General features: G+C 44.9%; 1 protein-coding gene across 1 annotated transcript in view; it reads right to left on the bottom strand.

The window, feature by feature from the left end:
* The window catches only part of Kiaa1217 (KIAA1217 ortholog), a 530,454-nt gene that overhangs the window by 318,864 nt on the left and 203,982 nt on the right, over window positions 1-7,608 (bottom strand). The gene's annotated exons all lie outside the window — the stretch shown is intronic.

Raw genomic sequence — 7,608 nt, 5'->3', positions numbered from 1 at the left:
CACCTAAATCCATACACACAAACACTCCTTTTGATCACAAATCTGAAAAGCCACCTACTAAATCAACCTTCTGAGTCTCTCAAGTTAATTACTTAAAAACATCTGAAAGGCAATTAAAATGTTTTTCTTTGGATGGGCAGAATTACATCCGACAGACTTGTTCTCCTTTTAAACTACCTACAAATATTTATTTTTGTTCACTACCCAGTCCTTGGAAAGCTGGCAAAGTTCCCAGAAAGTGAAACTAGGAGGCACAATGTCCACACACAGAAAGAATGGGAAAAGAATCTAAGCAACATTTGCCTCTGCTCACTTAGAGATCTGAAGAGAATCCAATAGCTAACGGTGAAGGTGTGACATTTTAATCTACAGCCTCAAATCATCTCATGGAGAGGACAATGGTCATCTTGCCTGCTATACCTTGACCCAATTCAAGCAGGACTGAACATTGATTTAGAACAGGAATGTGCACAGAACAATGGCTGGCCTCTGGGCCAGATTATGACCTTGAATCACCTGTGTGTCTTGGCAGCAGTAGGGACATATTTTGGCCATTTTGAACATAAAAATGCAGAAGTCTCTAAAAGACAAAAAAGTGTGCCACAAGTTAAGGTATGAACAACACCCTTGTTGGGGGAAGAGCCCCTCCATTCCTAATAGGATTTGTCTGGAAATCTAAGACAATGTGCAGGTCTTGTCAGAAGGTCACTGTCCTGGCAAGGGGAGTACAGACAGTGAGTTTATTTTATAGTTAAAGATTTATTTTTATTTTATGTGTATGGGTGTTTTGTGTACACATGGGTATGTGCACCAAATTGGTGCAGTGCCCACAAAGTCAGAAAGGGTGTTGGTCCTCCCTAACTAGTGTTAGGTGGTTGTGAGCCAGCACACGGGGAGGGGGTGCGGGGGGGGGGAAGACTTGAGTCCTCTGAAAGAGCAGCAAGTACTCTTAACTGCCGAGTACAGTTCCAGCTCCGAGGTGTAGGTTTACACAGCAAATGACGAGAAGCTTACATGACCTTGCCACAGCAACACCTGATGATCTTACCGAGGAAATCATGAAGCGCAGTTGTACTCCTGGCTATTTATGTAGGTACAAGCATTCACAAAGGGAGACCCGCTTGGTGGTTCAGGCTTGGAATCTCAGCTACTGAGGCAGGAAGATAACAAATTCAAGGAGGCTTGTCTTTGTTACAGACTGAGTTCAAAGCCTTCTTGAGCAACTGAGTGATAACCTGCTTTTGAAAGCACAGGAAATAGATGGGTGTAGTTCAGAAGTAGAACATTTGCCTAGCATGGTCAAAGCTCTAGGTTTGAAGGGAAGCACCACAAACAAAATAAAAACAAACAAACAACAACAATGAAAAACAACAAAACCTTCACAAAGAAAGAGTCTCCTGCGTTCAGGCTTCAGGTTGGATTGCTCTGGTTATCTTTCTGTGTGTATTTATGTGCTTGGATATGTGACTGTGCACTCAGGCCTGGAGGTTGGAAGAGGGCCTTCAATGTCCTCTACCACTTTCCATCTTATTCCCATTGAGTCGGGTCCCTCCCTAACCTAGACATTTGGCTAATCTACCAGCGAGCAGTCCTCCCTGTCTCTGCCCTCCTCAATCCTGGGCTCACAGGCAAGCACAGGCGGCCCAGCTTGGTATGTGAGAGCTCATGATTGTACAGCAAGTGCTCTTAACTGCTAAACATCTCTCCAACCCCCTCAAGGCATAGATGGCTGCTGTTTTCAAGTCAGCAGTACCAATGGGAGGAGCAGCTGAAATAGGAGGCCAAGGGCTTTGATACTACTGAACCTGGTGCCTGTGGGAACAGCCAGCCTACCCCAGCAGCTCAAACAGGAGCAGCCTCCATGATGAAGGCAGAAACAGCAGGCTACTGCAGCCAGTCAACAGAAACCTTCCCTTCAGTTGCATTCAGGCAGGACAGGTCCATTTGCAGATAGATGCCACCACCCTCCTGGTGCTAGGTGCAAAGCAACAGAGCCATTTTGGTCCTCTGTAGATCCCTAGATGGGCCAAATAAAGGAAGTTCTTCCACACTATCTGAACTTGGGGACTCTAGGCAGCCCAAGGAACCCCTCTACTGCCCAAATGCCTCACTGCTCTCTCACAGGAAAAGCAGACTGCTGCTACCTCTGTAGATATTCCAGATACCCTGCACAGGACAGACAAAAGCATGAGAAAGACTGTGAACTCGCATCATCAAACACTGTGACACCCCCACCCCCACCCCCACATGCAGCAATGGGAGTGTTCTCCAGCATCATCAAACACCGTGACCCCCCCACCTCCACACACATGCAGCAATGGGAGTGTCCTCCAGCAGGACCATGTTCTGACAGTTTTATAGGCAGAGCTGCTGTGATGCCCTGGAGTTCGTTTGTTTCTCCTTAAGAACGGGAACTGAAAACATTTTTAAAAAGACCCAGTTCATGTCATTGTGCCTGCTAGCCACATATCTTTCCTCCAGGCACACTGACCTTATTAAGAACTTTCCACTGAGCCAGGCAGTGGTGCACACCTTTAATGCCAGCACTTGGGAGGCAGAGCAGGCAGATTTCTAAGTTTGAAGCCAGCCTGGTCTATGGAGTGAGTTTCAGGACAGCCAGGGCTATACAGAGAAACCCTGTCTCAAAAAAACAAAAAAACAAAAAAACAAAAAAAAAAAAAAAAAAAAAAAAAAAAAAAAAAAAAAAAAAGAAAGAAAAAGAACTGTCAAGTTTCTAGGAAAAACATACATACATACATACATACATACATACATACATACATATATGCATAGAACCAACCAGTAGTTGCATTCTGCCATCTACATAAATTTGCACTCAAACTTTCAAGAAAAATATCATGATTGTCATTCCAGGTACTAGAGAGATGGTCCTTTAATCGAGAGGCAACTCTGAACAAGAAGTATTCTGTGTCTTTAAAAATATAACTTCTGGCTTTCAAATTTTCTATTACCATCCACTCTGTCCACTCAAAATTTGCAGAGAAAGCAAGAACTTAAACTTAATTTTCTTCTAGTCATCTAGAGAGCCACAAGAATGATCCTGGGGGTTAAACTTTCAACTTCATTTCCCTGATATAGAGAAGGTACAAGCCTTTCTCATGTGTAGGGATTCAGACTTAAAATCAGCTTATGAACACACAGAAGACTGTCATCAAACAAAAAGAGAAGTGCCAGGAAGATGAAGTTGACTTTTCAATCGTAACCAACCCATAACAGAACTAGACTGCTGGTTTTTAAAAAACAACATTTGCATGAGATGTCTAAGAAGATGAGAATTAACTACAAACAATGGAGGATGATTTGCCATAGGCCTGTTTAATTACAGGGCAGAGGGAAAACATATTGGTTTCTTTTTTGTAAATTGTTCAAGAGAGAAATCATGGCTAGAGCCAAGCCTAAGTGGAATTACCTTGATATACATTTGATTATTTTGTTTAAGTCTTGCTAAAAGAGAGTAGTTTAAAGTAATTTAGCATCTGGACACAAAAGAAATAATTCATGCTTGCTTCAGTCCATCAATGGACCTTTTAAAAGCAATGATAACTCAGTCAAAACAAAGTGAACAAACCAGTCAACAAAAATGTTTGAAAGGAGGCATCCTGTTGGGTAAGTATGTAGCATCCTCATTCTGATGGTGTGTGTCATCTGTAAGTCAGGAGGGATGGACTGTTAGCAACTGGAAAAAACTGTTGAGATGAACTCCATGGGTGTGGATTTCCAGCTCTTCTTCTACCTCGTTGTGACAGCAAACTCTCATGCGGCTCTAGTGACCTTATACTTCAATAAAGAGCCAGAACACTTGGGAGAAGAAGAGAAGGTACTATTAACAGGTAGCTCTGGACAATTAGAAATCGAGACTGTCACCGGCAAACCAGTACAGATGGCCACCTACATGCGATCCTAGATAAGCCCCATGTGTTCTTCAGGTTTACAAATGGGAAGGGTTCCTCAAAAGGCTATTTGAGTTTCTCAGCTAACACTCTGTGGATGAATTTTACCCACCAATGAAAGCAAGGGTGGCACCTTCCTCAGAACTAGATTTCAAGGGGTCATACCTTCAATATGGCCTCTAAGCTTCCCTTATTGGATGACCTGGAAACCCCAGAACCCTGCCATTTAAGAAGTAAGGAGTTTAAGAGTCCCCTAACACACGATTTTTCCTTTTCAGATGGCTGGGGATATCCTGTGTTCTCCCACATGCATTCCTTGTACAGTTACATAAAAAGCTAAATCTGATCTCACTGTGCTCCTGAAGCACATGTCCTTTCTAAGTAAGACTCAGTTGATGTCCTGTTTTTTTATCGGGTTTCTTTCATGTACTCTGGATTGGGAGATACAGCTCTGCAGGGCCACCAAGGGTCTCCGTTCTGCCACTTGGTTACCACAAATCGTGTCTAGATCCCCAGTGGCAACTTCTCAGTGAAAACTGCAGCCTGCATGGTTTAACCCTTTTTACCCCACAGTGAGCCAAGCTGTGTCTGCCACCTTCCAGAGTTCTGGACTTTCAGGGCAGAATTCACCAGAATGTGTGAACTTGTACAAGCCCAAGCAATTGGTTCTGATATCAGCCTTATAACAAGTATCTGATGGAAATGGTTTTTCCAGATTCATTTTCTGCCCCTGAGCTTTCCTAAATGCCCTCACTCCAAGCTGCAGCGGAGTGGGGCAAGGACTAAGGTGGACCCACACATAGCCAGTTGGGTGAGTCACAGTATGGTTCACTTCTCAGTTGTCTTAACCTCCCACTTGGCAAATGAAGGCTTAGTAAGTTTCTGAGTCTGCTTCCCACTCTACTCTGTCTGCAGGCTCTTACTCTGCAGCAGGTCTGGGCATCTTTGGTCCTCTTTTCCCACCACAGTTGCTCCAAGTGACCCCTTAGTTATTGGTGGAAAAAAAATGAACCAGCCTTCATAAGAGGTAGGAGGAGCCAAGTTGATGTCTGACAGAGGAAAGAGCCCTTGGGCAGGCTGTGGGGACACAGATTCTGGGTAAGTGAGGTGGCTTAAGTTGTAGATAAGAAGGGTTGCTGCATAAGGTTGTGGTGGTGGAGCAAAAACTCTGGACGTCACCACAAGTAGTCAGAAAGAGGGAATTCCTAGGGTCCTAGTGAAGCGTAGGGAGTACACCTCCCTCCAACCTCTGGACTCCTCTGCCCCAACCTCAGGAATTCCAGCTCTTCCCATTCAGTCTCCTTCAGGGCAGAGGACACTAGTGGCTTTGGGAGGATCACTTCTACGCTGGGAGAAACCGAAACACACAGCATGTTTTCATAATCCATCAACCCTTCCTGTCTCTGCATCAGCTTCAGGGAGTAATCTCTAAGGGTTTGTTCCTGAGGGGCTGTGGTAGAACTCTGCCCAGGATGCGGGCTACACAGCCTGGAGTCCTATCAGACAGGCACAGCTCTATTGAATATTTTCCAACCTGAAGGGAGGCTATGAGTACAGAATGTGAAAGAAGTCCTGCAAAGGAATGGAACTTTCCTTTTCCTTTCCCCTGGGTGTATGGAGAAGTCATATTCTCACGAAGACAGTCAGGGCCAACCAACACCCAAAGAGACCTTCCTGTTAATACTCTATACTCTCCTTCCAGACTGAAACATCTCGTTCTCAAGGAAGCTCCTTAAGCAGGAAGAAGGTAAGCTGCGATTCCCTCTAAGAAGAGCAAAGGCAAGCTACAAAGACCAAACCAGCTACCTGGGAGAAGCAAAGGCCAGCTGAGCTCCTGGGAGAAGCAAAAGCCAGCTGAGCTCCTGGGAGAAGCAAAAGCCAGCTGAGCTCCTGGAAGAGGTTAGACAAATGGAGTCACTTGGAAAGGACATTCCAACCTGTTGCGCTGCTTTCTGGCTTTGTAGTATGCTCCAGGTCCCCAGCTTTGTGAGCTGTCATTCATGCTGGGGTGGGCCTTGGTAATGCAGCTGTCTTTGAGTCATTTCTGCGCCTGTAAGTAATCCCTTACCCACTGCAAATAATCCTAGTAAAGCTCAAGGTTCACCAAACTGCACTTCAGTGGTACCCAGGCTTTGCTCTGCCATGGGTTCCCTCTCTGGGATGAGGAGATATGTGTGATGTGTCTCTCTGAAATAGTTTTGTCATATGATAGGCCTGCAGCTGGGTTGGAGGCTAAGCTCCAGTGGATTAGGCTACAGTGCTCAAGGGGTTGGCTGTTTGAGCACCCTGAGTCACCCAAGGACTCAAGGAGTGAAAGCTCTGAATCCTCAAGTATCTTAGAACTTTTGAAAACAGTCATTTACCTCAGAAGTTAGTATAGACAGTAATTTTAATTTTATTTTTTCTGTATCCCAGCCCACAGCACCAACAAGGAGGTCATTACTGTATGTTTTCCAGGAGAGAAAGTCTTTGTTAGGAAGGACCCATTTCCTGCACAGTGGGAGGACAGATGGAGGAGTGTCCCCAGTTGAAATCCTGCAGCTGCTTAGCCTTGCATTCTTTAAGGCAAGGTGAAACTCAGGTCTTCACATGCTTTGAAAACTTAAAGGTCTTCATTTTCCTGCTTTTAAACATCCTCTTTTGCAAACTTTTGCAAATTCTACCTGCACAAGAATTAATGGAATAAAACACTTAGTTACAGGGTGAGCCCTAGTGTGCATAACATTGTCTTCGGAGCTGCCTGCACTCAGTAAGACTAAATTCAGACAAGTGGAAAGGATGAAATGTGGAAAGGCAAAAGTCAGGTGGGCAAGATGGCTCAGTGAATAGTGGCACTTGCCACCAAGCTTGGACCTGAGTTTACTCTCTGAAACCCATGGTGGAAGGAAAAAACAAAACAAAACAAACATGGAGTGCACACAAATAATAAACAAACAAACAAACAAAATGGAAAAAAAGAAAAGGCAAAAGTGCTCTCTGGCCCTCCAATGCACACACCGGCGATTCTATGTCATCCTCAGGTGCATGTGACCAGGGATACAGAGTATCCTGGGGCGGCCAGTTGATGGTGTTCAAAGCCCTTGTTTGTGCTCATCCACTTCTTCACATAGCAACAGGTTTGCCTGGTTCAATCAGCAAGGTAACTAAGCTGGCTGAGCCTGCCTGCATCCTGGCAGACTGCTCTTCCCTATTACAGAATCTGAAGAAGAAATGTCTGGGAACAAGATGTAGACAGAGTATCTAATGGTCTGCAGTTCTGGGGAGTCAGGTGTTCCCAGAATGTGAAATTTTGGATACTAAATTTAAAAAGTGTCTCTCCCCACCCTAGAGGCACAGAAGCAGGCAGTATGCAGAAGTAGGTTTGGGGGAAAGGGAGGGGGAAAGCGGGGGAGGGAGACAGAGAGAGAGAGAGAGAGAGAGAGAGAGAGAGAGAGAGAGAGAGAGAGAGAGAGAGAGAGAGAGAACAGTACTTGGGAAGCAGCAGGTAGATGGAGACATCAAACAGGACAAGGAGTTGCCTCATGGAACTGGCTTTCAGCAGCCTCTGTAACTACTGCTATGCCCTGAAAGCCACAAGCAGTGTATCTGTTCAAGACTGAGGAAGCTGTGTCTCCATCTTCCTTATGTTTGCACATAAATAATAACCTCAGCTGTGGGCACATTTATCCCATATTAGCTAAACAGATTACATCTGTGT

Source organism: Mastomys coucha, unplaced genomic scaffold (assembly GCF_008632895.1).
Source record: "Mastomys coucha isolate ucsf_1 unplaced genomic scaffold, UCSF_Mcou_1 pScaffold15, whole genome shotgun sequence".
Lineage (NCBI taxonomy): Eukaryota > Metazoa > Chordata > Mammalia > Rodentia > Muridae > Mastomys > Mastomys coucha.
The sequence above is the reverse complement of the archived record's forward strand: the minus strand, read 5'-3'. Positions and strand labels throughout refer to the sequence as shown.